This window comes from Gopherus evgoodei, chromosome 3 (assembly GCF_007399415.2).
Source record: "Gopherus evgoodei ecotype Sinaloan lineage chromosome 3, rGopEvg1_v1.p, whole genome shotgun sequence".
Taxonomy (NCBI): Eukaryota; Metazoa; Chordata; order Testudines; family Testudinidae; genus Gopherus; species Gopherus evgoodei.
This window is the reverse complement of record NC_044324.1, coordinates 112,393,234-112,414,929: the sequence shown is the minus strand read 5'-3', so window position 1 is coordinate 112,414,929 and position 21,696 is coordinate 112,393,234. Positions and strand designations below refer to the sequence as shown.

The window sequence follows — 21,696 nt, the reverse complement described above, 5'->3', positions numbered from 1 at the left end:
GTATTGCTCCTGCTGCTTCCGTGCCAGCGGCACCGCAGCCAGAGGGCTCGTCTACGTCGGATCGCCCGGCACCGACACCTGCTGCGGCACCGATGGCGTCGGCACCGTCGATCCCGGTCCCACAAGGGCCGTAGAATCCGGTGCCTGACGGCTCCCCGGCACGCGCCGTGGTTGAGCGTATTGCTCCTGCTGCTTCCGTGCCAACGGCACCGCAGCCAGAGAGCTCGTCTACGTCGGATCGTCCGACACCGACACCTGCTGCGGCACCGATGACGTCGGCACCGTCGATCCCGGTCCCGCAAGGGCCGTAGAATCCGGTGCCTGACGGCTCCCCGGCACGCGCCGTGGTTGAGCTCCTGCTCCGGCTGCTTCCATGCCAACGGCACCGCAGCCAGAGGGCTAGTCTAAGTCGGCTTGCCTGGCACCGACAACGTTGGCACCGTCGATTCCAGTCCCACAAGGGCTATCGAATCCGGTGCCCGACGGCTCCCCGGCACGCGCCGTGGTTGAGCGTATTACTCCCGCTGCTTCAGTGCGGACGGCACCGCAGCCAGACAGCTTATCTAACTCGGTTCGCCCGGCACCGGCACCTACCGGAGCTCTGATGACCTCGGTACCGTGGATCCCGGTCCCACGAGGGCCGTCGAATCCGGTGCCTGACAGCTCCCCAGTACGCACTGTGGTTGAGCCTGCTGTTCCCTTCACGCCGGAGATGTTACCAACGGCGAGGGCTCTCAGTGCCATGACAGAGTCAGTGCTGCCTGACCCCGGCACCGCCGGTGCGGGTAATACAGTCTCTTCAGGTGACCGTCCTCTGTCAACACAGCAGAGCGGCACCGTTCATGATCACGGTCCCGCAGACACTCCACGTCCTGTCGGCACGCCGGACGCCACTGGCAGTCCCGGTGCTGTTTTCCTCGGTACTGGTCACACTCGCTGCACCGGTCGGTATCCCGTTCGCCGACCCGCTATCGGCACCGTTCCGACCTCTGGCACCGGGGCAGGTACCTTGACTCCTGTAGCCCTTCTCCGAGTTGGGCAAGGCCCGAGTGAGTCAGAGACTCTGCCTGTGCCTTCTTTTAGTACCTCCATGGCTGTCCGGACGCGCATCCGTGTCATCCCATATGCGCAGATTTTATGCTCAGGACCACGATCCTGATATGATGGCCAGCGGGCGCCAGCCCCGAAGCAGAAAGAGGCTTGGCGAATGCACAGGCTTGGCCGCCAGGTGTACTCTGCAGGGGCCCTGCAGCTCTGGGTAGCAAAGCAACAAGCCTTGCTTAGCTGCGATAATTATAGCACCTGGGTGAAGGAGTTTCTCCCTCAAAACTCCCACCTGGAGTTCGCTACCGTCTTGGAGGACGAGGGAAAGAAGGTTCCCAGAGCGTCCCTCCAGGCCTCGTTGGACGCAGCAGACTCTGCGGCCAGCACTCTGACCTTGGGTGTCGCCATGAAGTGCATTTCATGGCTTCAGGTTTTAAAACCTCCGGCCGGAGCTGCAGTATGCCATTCAGGATTTACCCTTTGTTGGTAAAGGCATCTTCGCGGCAGAGACAGCCCCAGACTGCGAAGCCTGATGGACAATAGGGTCCTAATGCGTCTCAGCATGTATACGCCAGCGACCAAACGCAAGCCTTTATGGCCCCAGCCGCCATACTCTGTGCCTAGCCAGAGGCAGAACTCTGGCAAACGGCAAGGCCAAGGTGGTCGCAGACAAACGTCAGGACCCCTAAAGAGCCAAAGTCAAGGTCCTTCGCAATTACCACTGGGACCAAAGACGGACCTTCCAAGGTTCGCCTGCGGGCGGTGTACCAGTCGCAGGACGGGATCTCGATCCCGCTTTCTCCTGGCATGGCCCCAGTTACTTTCAGATCGCTGGGTCCTGCGCACGATGGAGCATAGGTACCACCTTTAATTTGCTCCAGCCCTGTCCCCCTTCAGCGGGCGAAAGGGGCAAGGGGCTTTCTCCCGTTATGCCCTAGTCCCCCACTCGAACACAGGTCTCAGACCTCCCTGGTCCTGCATGGACTCAACCGGTTTAGGATAAGGTTGAAGTTCTGCATGGTATCCCTGGGAACCATTATTCCATCCTTGCCTCCTGGGGGCTACTATGCCGCCCTGGATATGAAGGACGCGTACTTTCGCAATGCCATCTTCCCTCCGCATGGGAGATGCCTCCGCTTTATAGCCAACGGTGAATACTCCCGGTTTACGGCCATAGTCGCCGCCTACCGTCGCTGATGTCGGATATGCGTTTTTCCGTATCTGGACGATTCGCTTATCCGAGGAGACTCTGAGACACAAACCACTCAGCCCGTGGACATCGCCATGGTCTTATTCACAGGTCAAGGGCTGCGGTTTACTATAGAGCAATCCACTCTGGTTCCCACGCAGAGGTTGGGCTTCCTAGGGGCTATCCTGGTCTCCTACCTAGCTGGAGCCTGCTTATCACAACTGCGGTTTTAGGCGATGGCAACAATCATCTGAGGTCTGAAGGCTTTCCCAACGACCTCAGCTCGTTCTTGTCTCAGTCTCCTGGGTCCATGGTTGCCCGCAAGTTTGTAACCAAACACGCCAAGCTCCGCCTCCGTCCTCTCCAAGTCCGGCCCACCTCGGCGTACCGCTTGGACAGGGAGCCAATGGTCATGGTAGTTACCGTTCCCTCGAACGCCTTAGGCTCCCTAGAGTGGTGGCTAACTTCCTCCTTGGTGTGGACAGGGATGCGGTTTCATCCGCCCCAGCCCTCACTGCCCCTGACGGCGGACGCATCATCTCTCTGCTCGAGTGCTCATGGTCACCTCCGAGCTTAAGGCCTTTGGTCTTCTAGGGAGCTGGCATTCCTCATTAATGCTCCAAAAATGAGAGTAGTCCGCCTGGCATGCCAGGGGTTCCAGCGGCAGCTGCGAGGCCGTTGTATCTCGGTGTTTACAGCCAACATAATGGCCAGGTGCTTCATAAGTATTCAGGGGGGACATAGTCCTCCCCCCATTTTTTGTCAGGAGGCCATCCATTTCCGGGTCTTTTGCATGGCCCACTCGATGGAGCTGGCGACGTCCTTTCTCCCAGGCGTTCGGAGCGTCTTACCTCTTTGACTCAGCAGGTCTTTCCTGTCTTACGAGTGATCACTCTGCCCCATGTGAGGCGTCCCGCTTTCCGGCAGTGGAGATGTTTCCTCACACAGACCTGTTCGCTCACCGCGAGAGCAGGAAATGCCAGGTGTTCTGCTCCTTCCAAGGTCTCTCCTCGGAATCGCTCTTGGACGCATTCCTGATGTCGTGGAAAGGCCAACTGCATTATGCCTTCCCACTGTTCCCACTGGTTCATTAGGTCCTGCTCAAACTCCGCAGGGGCAGAGCGCGCATCATCATGATCACTCCAGAGTGGTCCAGGCAGCACTGGCATACCACGTTGCTCGGCCTGTCAGCCCAGACCTCATCACTCAGGGCAACGACAGGCTTCGTCACTCGGACCTGCAGCCTCTTCGCCTCACGGTGGCTGCTGCGTACCTGAGTCGGGGTGACAGGCAGCCTTCCACCTGGTCAACGTACCGGGCCAGGTGGAAGCGTTTCTTTTACAGCTGCAATACGCTCGATCTTGCTCCTGCTGAGGTCTCGATCCCCTCTATTTGGCCTGCCTCTGGCCTTCAGCGGCAGGACCTGGCGGTATCATCGCTGAGGATACTCTCGGCAGCCATCTCTACCTTCCAGCAGGCTAAGATGGACGTTCAGTGTCCCACGCTCTATGGGTTCGAGGCCCCTCAAGGGCTTGGAGCGCTTGCACCCTCGGGTGCGCCGCCCAGCCCCGCCCTGGGACCTCAACCTAGTCTTGGCCAGACGGGTCTCTGAGATCAGAGCTCTTACGGGGGTTCCGCCGTACACTAGGTTCCACAAAGACAAGGTGCAGTTATGACCGCACCCGGCTTTCCTCCCTAAGGTGTTTTGGCCTTTCATGTTACCCACAGCTCAACGCAATGGGCATAACCGTTGCACTCCTTGGACATCTGTGGAGTGCTCGCATTATATTGACAGAATCATTTCCTAAGGTGCCCCAGCTCTGCCCGGTAGCGGGCCAAAGGGAGGGCTTACTTGTTTTCCTCTCGGAGGATCTCCTCTTGGGTGATGGCGGACATCCCCACTTGTTATGATTTGGCTCATATTTCCCTAAGCCACATCACTGTGCATTCTACCAGGGCTCAGGCTTCATCTGCCGCCTTGCTGGCTCGTGTTTCTACCCACGAGATCTGTCGCGAAGCTCCATTGGTCCTCGGTCCATACCTTTGCTTCGCAGTATGCCCTGGTTCAGCAGTCAAGAGAGGCTGTAGCCTCTGGCTCAGCAGTTTTATTCTGCCACATTTCACTCCGACCCCACCGCCTTTGTAAGGCTTGGGATTCACCTAACTGGAATGGATATGAGCAATCACTCGAAGAAGAAAAGACGGTTACTCACCTTTGTAACTGTTGTTCTTCGAGATGTGTTGCTCATATCCATTCCGCACCCGCCCTCCTTCCCCACTGTCGGAGTAGCCGGCAAGAAGGAACTGAGGAGCGGGTGGGCCGGCAGGAGTATATATGGAGCGCCATGGTGGCGCCACTCTAGGGGGCGACCTGCCGGCCCACTGAGTTGCTAGGGTAAAAGTTTTCCGACGAATGTGCACGCGCGGCGCGTACACCTAACTGGAATGGATATGAGCAACACATCTCGAAGAACAACAGTTACAAAGGTGAGTAACCGTCTTTTCACCCTCCCTCTCCCAAATGAGATATCAAACAAATCTTGGTTTTAATTTAAAAATAGTATGTAGGTGCAAATAATTATGCACAGCAAATAATAAAATTTTATCTTAACTAAATTATTTGTGACTTTCTTTAGCTAAAAGTAACAGAGTTAAATCAGTAATATATGATTGCTATATATTATACATATTATCAAGGGTGAAATTAAATTTACTGCAGCTGTAACACTTCTGAAAGAGAACAGAGGTCTGAGTTTGTGCCAATGAATGCAGTTTGAGCAGCTGATCACATGATCTTCAAACTAACTAAATTAATTTCATTGTAAAAATAAAAAAGTAAAACCACTAAATTTCAAAAATGAAGAGTAGATAAACTCATAAACTCATAGGTCAGAAGGGACCAATCTGATCATCTAGTCTGACCTCCTGCACAAGGCAGGCCACAGAATCCCACCCATCCAATTTTATAACAACCCCTATCCCAGGAGCGAGTTATTGAAATCCTCAAAATTGGTTTGAAGACCTCAAGCTGCAGAGAAACCACCAGCAAGCGACCCGTGCCCCACGCTGCAGGGGAAGGTGAAAAACCTCCAGGGCCCCTGCCAATCCGCCCTGGAGGAAAATTCCTTCCCGACCCCAAATATGGCGATCAGCTAAACCCTGAGCATGTGGGCAAGAGTCACCAGCCAGCACCCAAGAAGGAATTCTCTGCAGTAACTCAGTTCCCATTCCATCCAACATCTCCCCGCAGTCCACTGAGCAGACCTATCTGGTGGTAATCCAAGATCAATTGCCCAAATTAACGATCTTATCATAACATCCCCTCCATATACTTATCAAGTTTTGTCTTAAAGCCAGGAAAGTCTTTCGCCCCCACTACTTCCCTCGGAAGGCTGTTCCAGAACTTCACTCCCCTAATGGTTAGAAACCTTCGTCTAATTTCAAGTCTAAATTTCCTAATATCCAGTTTATACCCATTCGTCCTCGTGCCTACATTAGTACTAAACTTAAATAATTCCTCTCCCTCCCTAACATTAACCCCCCTGATATATTTATATAGAGCAAGCATATCCCCCCGCAGCCTTCTTTTGGCCAGGCTAAACAGGCCAAGCTCTTTGAGTCTCCTTTCATAAGGCAGTTTTTCCATTCCTCCGATCATCCTTGTAGCCCGTCTCTGAACCTGTTCCAGTTTGAATTCATCCTTCTTGAACATGGGACACCAGAACTGCACACAGTATTCCAAATGGGGTCTCACCAACGCCTTGTATAACGGTACTAACACCTCCTTATCCTTGCAGGAAATACCCCGCCTGATGCATCCCAAAATCGCATTTGCTTTTTTAACAGCCGTATCGCATTGGCGACTCATAGTCATCCTGCTATCAACCAGTACCCCAAGGTCCTTCTCCTCCTCCGTCGCTTCCAACTGATGCGCCCCCAACGTATATCCAAAATTCTTATTATTAATTCCTAAATGCATAACCTTGCACTTTTCACTATTTTATTTCATCCTATTTCTATTACTCCAGTTTACAAGGTGGTTCAGATCTTCCTGAATAGTATCCCTGTCCTTCTCCGTGTTAGCAATACCCCCCAGCTTCGTGTCATCCGCAAACTTTATTAGCACATTCCCGCTCTTTGTGCCAAGGTCAGTAATAAAAAGGTTAAATAAGATCGGTCCCAAAACCGATCCTTGAGGGACTCCGCTAGTGACCTCCTTCCAGCCTGACAATTCACCTTTCAATACGACCCTCTGGAGTCTCCCCTTTAACCAGTTCCTTATCCACCTTACAACTTTCATATTCATTCCCATCTTTTCCAATTTGACTAACAGTTCCCCGTGCGGAACCATGTCGAACGCCTTACTGAAATCTAGGTAAATTATATCTACCGCATTTCCTTTATCTAAGTAATCCGTCATCTTCTCAAAGAAGGAGATCAGATTGGTTTGACATGATCTACCTTTACTAAATCCGTGTTGCAATTCGTCCCAATTACCATTGGCCTCTATGTCCTTAACTACTCTCTCCCTTAAAATTTTTTCCAAGACCTTGCATACTACGGACGTCAAGCTAACAGGCCTATAATTACCCGGATCACTTTTATTCCCTTTCTTAAAAATAGGAACTACATTAGCAATCCTCCAGTCATACGGCACAACCCCCGAGTTTATCGATTGCTTAAAAATTCTCGCTAACGGGCTCGCAATTTCACGCACCAGTTCCTTTAATATCCTCGGATGGAGATTGTCCGGGCCCTCCGACTTCGTCCCATCGAGCTGTTCAAGTACAGCCTCTACCTCGGTTGCGGTAATATCCACTTCCATATCCACATTCCCGTTTATCATCCCTCCATCATCGCAAGGTTCCTCACTACTCTTATTAAAAACTGAAGCAAAGTACTTGTTTAGATGTTGGGCACTTTAGATAAGTGCTTTCCAGCTGGAAACAGAAGCATTTTACGTTTTTAATAGGGTTGATGGCATCAAGCTTTCTAACATGAATTTTAATTATATGTACTATCAATTACAAACTGCATCAATCCAGAACAACTAGATTTAACTGAATAACACCAAAATTTTAAGAAAAATATATACACTTAATTTTTCTCCTAGATGCACACTTTTTATCAAAAAGTGAAATAGTCTAAGCATTGATGGGGCTCCCAAAAGCTTTGGTATCACACTTGTTCTACGACTCTCAAAAAGTTACAACAGATAAGCATATCTTTTCCCTTCTGGCTTGCAATTTCCACCCCCTAATGGGCCCCAAGTGAAAGATTTCAGCTAAGACACCATATAGATCCAAATTCAAGAAAGCATCCATTTTCAGGAAGGTCCTTAAGCACATGCTCAGAGTTAAGTACATACTTAACTGCTTTCCTGAATTGGGGCCATAGTACCATAGGAAATGGTTATAACAGACAAAATTCTTGAGTAAAGGAATTGAGAACTGTGCTCCAGAATGCAAGCTTTCATTTTGTATTGATATATATCTGGAGGGGAGCATGATGTTTTGGTTACACAGTACAGTCATGCACATTCATCCTAAAATGCAACATGACTAAGTGAAGATTCGGAAATCTGCCATATTAGAAACCTACGACCAGATTGTAGGCCCCACTAAGTCCTCAGTATGTTGGTCCAACAGTTTACAGGTGCCAAAAAGGGTGCTGAGTGGTACCGTGGGGAATTGCCCCAGTGCATGGGCAGCTGTAGGCATAAGCATGTTATGGGGATGGGTGAGGAGCGGCCAGAGCTCCTTGCATTTCAGCAATTCAGTTCTGTCCTCTGAGGTGGGACAATAAGTAATCAGCGTAAGCTGCAGCAAGGCAGATTTAGGTTAGATATTATGAAAAACTTTCTAACTATAAGGCTAGTTAAGTACTGGAATAGATTACATAGGGAGTTTGTGGAATCCCTGTGACTGGAGGTTTTTAAGAACAGGGATGCACTAAATAACCTCTTGAGATCCCTTCCAGTCCTTCATAGCTACAATTCTATAAATTCCGGGCTGTGAGGAAGCCCATCAGTGCCCAATAAGGCTGTTGTAAGCTGGGAGTAGGGAGGGAATGAAATTCATACACCCTAACATTGGGAGAAGCTGCAGATGGAGTTGTAGCCTACAACTCTATCTGGAGCTTCTCCCAATGACTGCAGCTGAAAGCAAAGTTTATTTATTTGTTGTCTGCCTTTTCTCTACATTCAAGGCTGATTCTGTGAGGAGAAATCTTAAAAAAACAAAGGCAGTGACCAACAGCAGGCAAACAGGGGTTGCCAAGATGCTGTTTTAAACAAAGCGACAAGCAAACTGAGGGCAGACGGAATAAAAATGTTCGGAGACTTTGGCAAGGTCTGAACATGCTAAGTTTTGATTGGCTGTGATTTCTGCATGTTATTATCCTGCCATTTCTCTGTGTTATCAGCAAGTTGGAAAATCTTATGGTTTGTTCTGAAGCAAGCCAAGTCAAAAAATGGTAATTATGTGTATGTAAGGGAATACATTATTTAGTATCAAACGACTGTTTTACTAAAAGATATTGCTTTTTTGGTCGAGTTCATGTTGCTTTTCTATCATTTAAAAATATTAAGTTGAATAAAAGTATATTACAGGGGAATCATTTGAATCTTTATCTTGTAAGCCACAGAGTTTAATAACACCCTTCACCTCAACACTTGGGGGCAAAAGAGTTTAAAGCTCTGAATCTAAAGAACTCTGAATTTTTCTCAGTGCAAGATAACTACATTTTAATATAGAAATATGAACTATAGTGTGATCGTTTCATTCCTGTTAGCCTTTAAAAACAGAAAAAACTTTAGTAAATACATCTTGATGTAATACAATACAAGAAGTTATAACAAACATTTACAATAAACCAAAACCGTTTTAGCATCCAATCACTTGTCACAAAGTAGTTTATGAAAACTTTTCAACATTTCAAGTAAATTATAGAGCAGCTAGTTAAACCACTTTTCTGAAATCAGTTTAAATATTAAAGGATTCTGATTAATAAACTACCAATTTACACTGACTAAAAAGAGATTTGAACTGACATGAAAACATATTTTCACAGAATTAAACATAAAGAAGAGTCTTTGAGAAGGCTGCACTCAGAAATTAAGAACCCAGCAATCAACCTAACTCAGTTTAATTAATAGGTGTATAATATGAACATGTACACATGACTGCAGATGTACTTAAGAAAGTGAAGCAAGATTCTTTTCAAGTCAAAGTAATGTGACAAGTAAATGGGACAAAAATAGCAGGGTGCTGAGATCTCTGCATACCGATTCAGCATTGCTACCATAGACTGACTTACTGCTACAAAAGGCTTTACTTTTCACTATGCAACAATTGTGGAAGGACTTCTCAAGCATCAAATGTCAAATCACAATGCTATGCAATCACATATATGTTTTTTACTTTGTGCTTTCACTATGCCAAATAAGGATGACTTACAGTCCCTCTTTTCTGAGCAATGAGAAAATGCCCCAACTATTAGAATATGGACTGTACCACTATCTTCAGAAGCAACACTTCTTAAAGCCATGTTAATTGGAAATAGGCTATGGAACTTCTATCCAGCTTCTCGGGTTAGATTTTCCTTCATACTTGTCAATTTTTAATTTCCTCTCCAGACAGATTTCTCTGTATAGGTTGCAACATAGAACCAAGACAACCACCACCAAATCTCCATAGCTTCTATCAATGTTTCCTCTTCCCTTCACTGACTGATCTATCGACTCCTAATAGGAAGAGAACACAGATCCATTCGTTTCTTATGATATGCTCCACTTTAAATTTAAGACCTAAGATTTTTTATAAGGAAAGGACTGTTTTATGGATATTCAACACTGTCTCATAATTCAGTATTCAAATGAAATAATTCCTCAAACAATGAGGGATTTTACTGAATACTTAACAGATGCAGAACCCGGCTCATTTAAAAAAAATAATCTTTTTTTCCCACTTGAATCTTTACATATTAAGGTGTTTACATTGAGAGCAAGTGTGGAAACTGCTTTTCACCATGCGATGTTGTCATAAACAGATAGCTAAGGGTTAATGTCTCTTTCACCTGGAAAGGAGTAACCTGAAACACCTGACCAGAGGACCAATGAGAGCAAGTGTGGAAACTGCTTTTCACCATGTGATGTTGTCATAAACAGATAGCTAAGGGTTAATGTCTCTTTCACCTGGAAAGGAGTAACCTGAAACACCTGACCAGAGGACCAATCAGGAAACAAGACTTTTTCAAATCTGGGTGGAGGGAGGTTTTGGGTGTGAGTTCTTTGTTCTTTGTCTTGTGTCTGACCCTCTCGGCTCTGAGAGTGATTTTTCTGTCTCTTGCTTTTTTAATCTTCTGTTTCCCAGTTGTAAGTACAAAGAGATAAGTCAGTTTTTTTATATTGTTTGTTTTTTGTATTTACATGTGTGTAGTTGCTGGAGTGTTTTGAATTGTACTCTTTTTGAAAAAGTCTTGTTTCCTGATTGGTCCTATGGTCAAGTGTTTCAGGTTACTCCTTTCCACACGGGGGCACAAGTGTCAGCTACCCACCAATCTTTCGTAGACCCCAAATTCATCAACCTAAAGGCCCAAGTGACAATTTACCCCTTCATGTCACAAGCTGTAGACTTGCCTACAGCTAAACTGCCTATCCAGTACAAAGGCTGGTCAGGAATGTGGACTTTTGCAGTCTATGACAATTATCCCATCCCCATGCTGCTGGAGGAAGACTTGGCCAACCAGGTGAAGCGGGCCAAGCGAATGGGAATGGTTACACATAGCCAAACCAGACAAGCTTCCAGACCCATTCCTGTTCCTGAGCTGTCCATAGATGCCCCAAATGTGTTACCAGAGACCCAGACATAGGTAGTGGGCCCGGATTCCATGCCAACCACTGAAACAGCCACAGCACCTCCAGTCCCAGGCCCGGAACTGGAACAGCAACCAGCACCAGCAATTGCAACCACATCTTCAAACTCAACGCCAGTGGGCGCCAGCGAGCCAGAACTGGCAGAAGCAGCACACAACCATACCCAAGGGGCTCAGCCAGAGCCTGAAATACCCTCAGGTGCAGCAGCGCAGAGCGGTTCATCAGCGACGGAAACAACTCCATCACTTACATCGCTTCCAGAGGGACCAAGCCCAAGTCCACAGTCTGAGGAAGAACTGGTGACCCCAGCCTCAAGGGAACAGTTCCAGACTGAGCAGGAAGCAGATGACAGCCTTTAGAAAGCTTGGGTGGCGGCACGGAGCACAACACCGCCTCTCAGATCTTCTAATCGATCCCGGTTTGTTATAGACCAAGGACTTTTATACAAGGAGATTCTTTCTGGTGCACACCGGGAAGAATGGCAGCCGCAAAAACAGTTGGTGGTTCCAACTAAGTACCGGGGGGAGCTCTTAAGCTTAGCCCATGATCATCCCAGTGGCCATGCTGGGGTGAACAGAACCAAGGACCGGTTGGGGAAGTCCTTCCACTGGGAGGGGATGGGCAAGAACGTTGCCAAGTATGTCCGGTCTTGTGAGGTAGGCCAAAGAGTGGGAAAACCCCAAGACCAGGTCAAGGCCCCTCTCCAGCCACTCCCCATAATTGAGGTCCCATTTCAGCAAGTAGCTGTGGATATTCTGGGTCCTTTCCCAAAAAAGGCACCCAGAGGAAAGCAGTACGTACTGACTTTCATGGACTTTGCTACCCGATGGCCGGAAGCTGTAGCTCTAGGCAACACCAGGGCTAATACTGTGTGCCTGGCCCTAACACACATTTTTGCCAGGGTAGGTTGGCTCTCCGACATCCTTACAGATTCAGGATCTAACTTCCTGGCAGGGACCATGAAAATATTGTGGGAAACTCATGGGGTGAACCACTTGGTTGCCACCCCATACCACCATCAAACCAATGGCCTGGTGGAAAGGTTTAATGGAACTTTGGGGGCCATGATACATAAATTCATCAATTAACACTCCAATAACTGGGACCTAGTGTTGCAGCAGTTGCTGTTTGCCTACAGGGCTGTACCACATCCCAGTTTAGGGTTTTCACCGTTTGAACTTGTGTATGGTCACGAGGTTAAGGGGCCATTACAGTTGGTGAAGCAGCAATGGGAAGGGTTTACGCTTTCTCCAGGGACTAACATTCTGGACTTTGTAAGCAACCTACAAAACACCCTCCGACACTCTTTAGCCCTTGCTAAAGAAAACCTAAAGGATGCTCAGGAAGAGCAAAAGGCCTGGTATGACAAACATACCAGAGAACGTTCCTTCAAGGTAGGAGACAAGGTTATAGTCTTGAAGGCGCAACAGGCCCATAAGATGGAAGCATCATGGGAAGGGCCATTCACAGTCCAAAAGTGCCTGGGAATTGTGAACTACCTCATAGCATTTCCCAATTCCTCACTAAAGCCCAGAGTGTACCATGTTAATTCTCTCAAGCCTTTCTATTCCAGAGACTTACAGGTTTGTCAGTTTACAGTCCAGGGAGATGATGCTGAGTGGCCTGAAGGTGTCTACTACGAAGGGAAAAAAGACGGTGGCGTGGAACAGGTGAACCTCTCAACCACCTTGGAACATCTGCAGCGGCGACAAATCAAGGACCTTGCACTAGCTTCGCCCCATTGTTCTCAGCCACCCCAGGATGGACTGAACGGGCATACCACTCCATTGACACAGGTAATGCTCACCCCATTAGAACCCCACCCTACCGGGTGTCTCCTCACGCCCAAGTTGCTATAGAACGGGACATCCAGAACATGCTACAGATGGGTATAATCTGCTCATCTACCAGTGCATGGGCATCTCCAGTGGTTCTGGTACCCAAACCAGATGGGGAAATACGCTTTTGTGTGGACTACCGTAAGCTAAATGCGGTAACTCGTCCAGACAACTATCCAATGCCACGCACCGATGAGCTATTGGAGAAGTTGGGACGTGCCCAGTTCATCTCTACAATAGACTTAACCAAGGGGTACTGGCAAGTATCGCTAGATGAACCTGCCAAGGAAAGGTCAGCATTCGTCACCCATGCGGGAGTGTATAAATTTAATGTCCTTCCTTTCGGGCTGCGAAATGCACCCGCCACCTTCCAGAGGCTGGTAGATGGTCTACTAGCAGGACTGGGAGAATATGCAGTTGCCTACCTCGATGATGTGGCCATTTTTTCAGATTCCTGGCCCGAACACCTACTACACCTGGAAAAGGTCTTTGAGCGCATCAGGCAGGCCGGACTAACTGTTAAGGCCAAAAAGTGTCAAATAGGCCAAAACAAAGTAACTTACCTGGCACACCAGGTGGGTCGAGGAACCATAAACCCCCTACAGGCCAAGGTGGATGCTATCCAAAAGTGGCCTGTCCCAAGGTCAAAGAAACAGGTCCAATCCTTCTTAGGCTTGGCCGGGTACTACAGGCGATCTGTACCACACTACAGCCAAATTGCTGCCCCACTGACCGACCTGACCAAAAAGACCCAGCCAAATGCAGTTAAGTGGACTGATGAGTGTCAAAAGGCCTTTACCCAACTTAAGGCAACGCTCCTGTCTGACCCTGTGCTCAGGGCCCCGGACTTTGACAAGCCATTCCTAGTAACCGTGGATGCATCTGAACGTGGTATAGGAGCAGTTCTCATGCAGGAAGCAACGGATCACAACTTCCATCCTGTCGTGTTTCTCAGCAAGAAACTGTCTAAGAGGGAAAGTCACTGGTCAGTCAGTGAAAAGGAATGCTATGCCATTGTGTACGCCCTGGAAAAGCTACGCCATATGTTTGGAGACGGCGGTTCCAGCTACAATCTGACCATGCTGCACTAAAGTGGCTTCATACTGCCAAAGGAAACAACAAGAAACTTCTTCGTTGGAGTTTAGCTCTCCAAGATTTTGATTTTGAAATTCAGCACATTTCAGGAGCTTCTAACAAAGTAGCTGATGCTCTCTCCTGCGATGGTATATGTAAAGGTGCATGTGTTGTATTAATCTGTTTATTTTAAAGTTCTAGGAAAAAATTGCCGCCAGTGAGCTTCCCCACTGTCTGCAATTTGGGGGCATGTCATAAACAGAGAGCTAAGGGTTAATGTCTCTTTCACCTGGAAAGGAGTAACCTGAAACACCTGACCAGAGGACCAATCAGGAAACAAGACTTTTTCAAATCTGGGTGGAGGGAAGTTTTGGGTGTGACTTCTTTGTTCTTTGTCTTGTGTCTGACCCTCTCGGCTCTGAGAGTGATCTTTCTGTCTCCTGCCTTTCTAATCTTCTGTTTCCCAGTTGTAAGTACAAAGAGATAAGTCAGTAGGTTTATATTGTTTGTTTTTTGTATGTACATGTGGTAGTTGCTGGAGTGTTTTGAATTGTATTCTTTTTGAATAAGGCTGTTTATTCATATTTCTTTTAAGCAATTGACCCTGTATTTGTCACCTTAATACAGAGAGACCATTTTTATGTCCTTTTTCTTTTTATATAAAGCTTTCTTTCTAAGACCTACTGGAGTTTTCTTTAGTAGGGACTCCAGGGAATTGAGTCTGCAGCTCACCAGGGAATTGGTGGGAGGAAGAAGTCAGGGGGAAAATCTCTTTGTGTTAGATTTACTAAGCCTGACTTTGCATACCCTCTGGGTGAAGAGGGAAGTACTTGTGTTTCCAGGACTGGAAACGGGGAGGGTGGAGTCCCTCTGTTTAGCTTCACGGAGTTTGCTTCTGTGTATCTCTCCAGGAACCCAGGGAGGGAACACCTGGAAGGAAGGGGGGGGAGAAATGGTTTATTCTCCTTTGTTGCAAGACTCAAGGAATTTGGGTCTTTGGGGTCCCCAGGGAAGGTTGTTGGGGGGACCAGAGTGCCCCAAAACACTCTAATTTTTTGGGTGGTGGCAGCTTTACCAGGTCCAAGCCGGTAACTAAGCTTGGAGGTTTTCATGCTAACACCCATATTTTGGACGCTAAGGTCCAAATCTGGGAAAAATGTTATGACAGATGTAGAGATTTTTTCAATTCATTAAACCACCTTTCCTCTGCATACATGCAAACATTGTTTAGTTGCATATCAAAAGAGCAGGCAGCTCCACAAAAGGGTAGAATCAGTTGTAAAAAGGTGGTAGTGCTATTTTTAATGCATAGTTTTAAATATTTGTTTAAAAAAAAAGAGTTAGCAAATTACTTAAGTCCCAGAGCAGCAATAACACTTAAGCCAAAGGTAGTATCAATCTTATACACTTAGCTACTATTCAATATATTCTGTACTGACTTCTTACTAAAACAGATATCTGCTTATAAAAGAGATACTCATATTACAAGAACCACTTTATTTTTTTTCAAAATTGGAGGGAAAGAAAATCTTAGCACCGTACGTAATATTTCCCCCTTAAATAGAATGACCATTTATAAAAATATTTCAACTCTATATAGAACAGCAGAAGAACTAGTCAAAATAGTTGAAGATTAAATCGAAAAAAAATATAGAAATCCTCATTGAGCATTTTAAAGAATAATAAACTTAAGATGGTGAATTACGTCATCTCCCATACAGTACATTTTATACCCAATAACTGTCCATCGTCTCTGCTGATACAACAACAAGGAGGTAGGCTCCCTTCTGAATATGTGGTTGCTACACAATAAAATTTGATATTCTGGTGGTATACTGTACATATAAGATTCTGTCTGATTTGATTTTAAAAGATGGAATTGTGTGCACCTGAATAGAGTCTAAGTCTTAAAAGAACCTAAATGTTATCTAAACTCATTGTTAGTTGATTTGGCTCCTTTATGAGGCCAAAGTAAATGTCATAGTCTACTGGAAATACTCTGCAAATCTCTTCGTAGAGCCTCAGATGTTGAATGTTTTTCAAAATTTAACTATTGAACAAAGGATCCAAGATATGTAGTAAACACACACTAAATGTCAAGTATCAGAGGAGTAGCCGTGTTAGTCTGGATCTGTAAAAAGCAACAAAGAGTCCTGTGGCACCTTATAGACTAAAAGTAGAATTGGAGCATAAGCTTTTGTGGGTAAATATCCACTTTGTCAGACTTACGTGTCTGATGAAGTGGGTATTCACCCACAAAAGCTTATGCTCCAACACTTCTGTTAGTCTATAAGGTGGCAAAGGACTCTTTGTTGCTTTTTACACACTAAAGGTGTATCTACCAAAATAATAAACCTTTTCTTCTACATAAATTATGTTACTCTTTTCTTTTTATAAAGTAGAACAGGGGGTCACAGGATAACACTGGCTCCCAAAGATGGAGCAGGGTCAATATACCTGTGCAGCACCAACTGACCCAAATGAGCTTTAACAGCCAACACCTGGGAGGGACAGAGTAGCACAGAGTGACTGACCCTCTTCTCATGCAGTCAAGAGGCTAAGAGAAAGACAGTAAAGTGGTCAGTGACTATGCCTCACAGCACCAGTGGCTCTGAGACAGATGTGAAAGAGAGAGAGAGAGAGAGAGAGAGAAATTCCCCGCTTCTCACAAGAGTATCTGTGAGGAGGGGAATCTGGGAATTTACCAGACACTTACTAGCTAGAAGCTGATATTAAAGATGGTGCTCGAGAATAAGATGACCCTAGTATAAATACTTCTCAGCAGCTGGGGACTGCAAGGCACTGTGCTTGTCACCAAGTCGTTGCCCTATGACCGCCCCAATATCTCTTTCCACATCTTTCTTACCAGATTCTAGCACATTTACATCAGAAACTGTTACAAGCATATGAAAAATAAATAAATAAAAGGTGGTTACCGAATAGAGATGCAGCCAAATATTCCGGTCTAAACATTTTATTCATATTATTCACCTTGGCAGCCAGGCAGACACGATGCCTTTCACATTTCTGAGTTACTGTAGATATTTGTTTTAAGTTATATTGTGTATATGTAATGTGACGACATAAAAACGGTTACCTACCTTTCATAACTGTTGTTCTTCGAGATGTGTTGCTCATGTCCATTCCATTCTAGGTGTGCATGTGCCCATGTGCGCAGCAGTCAGAGATTTTTGCCTTAGCGGCTGCAGCACCCTTTAGAATGCCGCACTCATGCCACGGTATATCAGGTGCTACTGGTCCTATGCCCTCTCAGTTCCTTCTTGCCGACAACTCAGACAGAGGGCAGGAGGGCAGGTAATAGAATGGACATGAGCAACACATCTCAAAGAACAACAGTTCTGAAAAGTAGGTAACTGTTTTTTTCTTCTTTGAGTGCTTGCTCATGTTGATTCCATTCTAGGTGACTGGCAAGCAGTATAAATGGAGGTGGGCTCGGAGTTCACTGTTATGCAGCTTGTAGTACAGCTCTGCCAAAGCCTTGGATCGGCACCTGCGCCAGGAAGGCTGCTGAAGAAGCCTGAGCTCTAGTGGAACGAGCCGTCACAAACACTGGTGGGGCACTTTCCCCAGCTCATAGCAGTGGCAGATACAGGCCGTGATCCAAGATGAAATTCTCTGGGCTAACATCCTTCATCCTGTCTGTGACAGCAACCAACTGCATTTGACTTACAGAGCAACTGTGTTCTATCAATGTAGAAGGCCAGTACCTGTCTGACATCCAGTGTACGCAACCTGCACTCCTCATCTGATGTGTGAGGCTTTGGACAGAGGACGAGCAGGTAAATGTCCAGGCCCGCATGGAACCGGGAAACAACCTGGGGCAGAAAAGCCAGAAGTGGGCACAGCTGGACCTCGTCCTTGCAGAAGACTGTATACAGCGACTCCAACATGAGCACCCTGATCTCGGACACCTGCCATGCCAACATTATAGCGACCAAGAAAGACACCTTCCAGGAAAGGAGCAGGAGGGAGAAGGAAGCTAGGGGTTCAAAAGGAGGGACCGTGAGCTTTGAGAGCACCAGATTCAGGTCCCATGGTGCTCTAGGAATATGGAGACAGAGACATAAAGTGTCCTTTAAGTCAAGAGCAATGTACCAGTCCCCCAGATCCAGGGAGGAGATAATGGAGGCCAGTGAGACCATGAGGAACTTCAACTTCTTGAGAGACTTGTTGAGGCCACAGAGGTCCAGGATGGGTCTGAGGCCTTCAGGATTAAGAAGTATCGGGAGTAGAATCCTCTTCCGTCCATGCCCTCAGTAACTTCCTCCACAGCCCCCAAATGAAGGAGCTTGTCGACCTCCTGAACCAGGAGTTGCTCGTGAGAGGGGTCCCTGAAGAGGAACAAGGAAGTAGGGGAGTGGGAAGGAGAGGTGTCCACAAACTACACGGTATACCTCGAACTACTATGTCCAGGACCCAGTGGTCCAAGGAAATTCACAACCAGGCTGAGCAGTAGGGAGAAGGGTGGTTGAGAAAAGGACAGGCAGGATGCAACTGGCTGACCGAGGCATCACTCTTGAGTGCACCCTCTAAACGATCACTTTTGGCCCCCCCCCAGGGTGCTTTGCGGGTCCAGACTGGACTGGAGCAAGAGGAGGAAGGGCAGCAATGGCTAAACCCAGTGTCTCTTCGACACTCAGATCCCAGCAGGGATTGCCAAGGCCTCGACGGTGGTGGAGGTCGGAATGGCTTTTTGGCAGACTGCGAGGTATGCATGCCCAACAAGCGAAGGGTAGCCTTTGTGTCCTTCCACTCGTGTAGCCTGGTGTCCATTTGATCAGAGAAGAGCCCAAATCTGTCAAAGGGGAGGTCCTGAATTGAGGCTGCATCTCCTGGGAGAGGCCTGTCATTTGGAGACAAGAGCTGTGTCGCATGACCACCACCGATGTGACCATCCGTGCTGCCAAGTCCGCCGCCTTCGATGCCATTTTCAGGGAGTATCCAGCTGACGCAGTCCCTCCCTCTACCAGGGTGCCAAACTCCTGAGCCTGGCCCTGAGGAAGGCAGTCCTGGAACTTCTAGAGGCTGTCCCAGAGGTTAAAATTGTATCGGCCCAGCAGGGCCTGATGGTTCGCCACTCAGAATTGTAAGCTAGCTGCTGAATACATTTTTCTGCCAAATCAGGTTTCTTTGCTTCTTTGTTCTTGGGTGTAGAGAAAGTGGGGACCTGCTTGTCCTTCTCATTGGCCGCCAACACCACCAGCGAGCCCAGGGGAGGGTGGATATACAAGTACAGACCCTCCCCGGGTTATGCAAACCTGACTTACACAAATCAGCACTTATGGAAAAAGTTCCGTAAGTTCTGTAAGAGGTTTGTTTGTTTTTTGGCGTAATCATGGGGTATACGTCCCTGACTTATGTAAAATTCACCTTGCACAAGGTGTTCCAAAATGGAACGCTTGTGTAAGTCAGGGAGTGTCTGTACTCTAAACCTTTGGCTGGCACAAAATACTTTTTCTCGGCCTATTTTGAGGTTGGTGGGATAGAGGATGGGCTCTGCCACAGAGTCTTAGCAATCTTGGTCATGTACAGGTAGGGCAATCCAGGAGGGCGTGGAGGCAGAGAGAACATTGGAAAGGATGTCCTCCTGCTCCACCATCTCCTGCCCTTTCAGCCCCAAGTTCTTGGCCACCCACCTGAAAAGGGCTTGATGTTCTTTAAAGTCATCTGGGGGGCTGGCCTGGAAGGTCCAGGAACCATCTCATCTGGGTAAGAGGCGGAGGCCCTGGCCGCCAGTGGAGGTGCTGAGGGCTTGACAGCCACTGGAGAGGGAGGTTTGGGGTGGGCACTTTGCTCTAATGCGGCCACTGATGCTCCCCAATACGGCCACTGTATTGGCCACTGGCCTTGCTGCCACTGCAATGCCGAGGATGGCAGAGCAGTTTCCAGTGCACAGTCCAATCGCAGAGACCAGAGTGATGGGCTGAACTGGGTGTCTGTGCTACAGGAACAACTCTCTGGCGACCAGGGAGGAGCTGTCAACGCCTGCATCTGCTTGCTGGTTGTGGATATTGGTGAGCACTGACCAGGTGTAAGCGACTGGTGACTATACTGGGGAGAATGGTCCCAGTGCTGCGGAGACCAGTAACATGAGGGGGAGCGGTCCCATGGTATGAGCAACCGGGACCGATGTCTAGATTTGGATCGGCGAGAGGGCAAACAGCATCAGTCATAATAAGGGAAGTGTCAACCCCATACTGGGGAATAACATCTCGGTGTCCGGGGGGAGAGTTTGGGCAACTGGTTGCAGGGCTACGACCAGCCACGGAATTGCTTGTCCGATGACCTACAGCACTCCCCTGCCCCTGGAAGGATCTTAACAGCTGGCTTGCCCTCTCAGGAAGCCTTAGCCTGGTCCTGTGGCACTGGAGACATCATATGTGCAAGTGGAGACCTATGCTCTCTCTGTGTCTGGGCTGGGGATGACCAGGGCCGGCTTTAGGCCAATTCCACCAATTTCCCTGAATTGGGCCCCACGCCTAAGAGGGCCCCGCACCCAGTGTGAATCTCTTCCCTGGCTAGAGGCACCTTTTTAATTTTTACTCACCTGGCGGCGCTCCAGGTCTTCGGTGACACTTTGGCGGTGGGTCCTTTGTTTGCTCCAGGTCTTCGGCGGCACTTCGGCAGCGGGTCCTTCAGTGAGAAGACCTGGAGTGAGTGAAGGACCCGCTGCTGAAGTGCCGCCGAAGACTCGGAGCACCGCCTGGTGAGTACAAGCCTCATGTGTTTCTTTACATTTTTTTTTTTTTGGTCATCCCTGCCAGGGCCCCGTCGAAACTGTTCGAATTGGGCCCTGCACTTCCTAAAGCCGGCCCTGGGGGGATGACGACAGTGCAGGCAGGGTGGTGGGTCCCATACTGCTCACCAGAGTCAGTTACGGACCTTTAAGAGGGCTAAGAACCCCAGCCGTGGAGCCACAATTGAGCTTCTCCGAAAAAAGGCTGGCGGACAGACCCGGTCCCTCTACCGGATGACCATGGGGCCCCCTTGCTCGGCGCCGGTAAGCACTTCTTCACCTTCTTCTTAGGCATTGGCGACGGTGCTGAGGGGAGCCGAGCGCCAGCAGCACTCTCCACACAGAGGCCAAAGTACTCGGTGTGGCCTGCAGAGGACTCGGAAGCCAGGTGGAGAGCAGACTCTATCAGGAAGGCACTGAGGCAAATGTCCCTCTCCTTCTGGGTGTGAGGCTGAAAGTACTTAAGGCAGCTGTTGTGTGGGTCACTCACAGGCACAGGCCTGCCACAGATCGAGCAGAGCTTAAACTCGGGAGCTCAGGGCATGGCCTGCTTGAGGCGAAGTCCCTGCTGGGACCTTAACAACCACTTAAAACACTAACTATAATTGAACAAAGGCCTGAAGGCATGAAGTCCAGTGGAAGAAAACAGCTAGCTCTTGACAAGCAAGAGAGGAGCTCCGACTGACCACCATGAGTGGTAAGAAGGAACTGAGAGGGCGTGGGTTGGCAATGCCTGACATACTGCGGCATGAGCACAGCACTCTAGAGGGCAATACAGCTGGCTATAGGGGTACTGCTACGGCAAAAATCTCTGATGGCCACGCACGTAGGCGCACGCACACCTAGAATGGAATCAATATAAGAAAGCACTCAAAGAAGAAACATATCCTTGTGATTGCATTTCACTTATAAATTTGGT

General features: G+C 48.1%; 1 protein-coding gene across 12 annotated transcripts in view; it reads right to left on the bottom strand.

Moving 5' to 3' along the window:
- The window catches only part of EYA4 (EYA transcriptional coactivator and phosphatase 4), a 248,085-nt gene that overhangs the window by 165,821 nt on the left and 60,568 nt on the right, over positions 1-21,696 (bottom strand). The gene's annotated exons all lie outside the window — the stretch shown is intronic.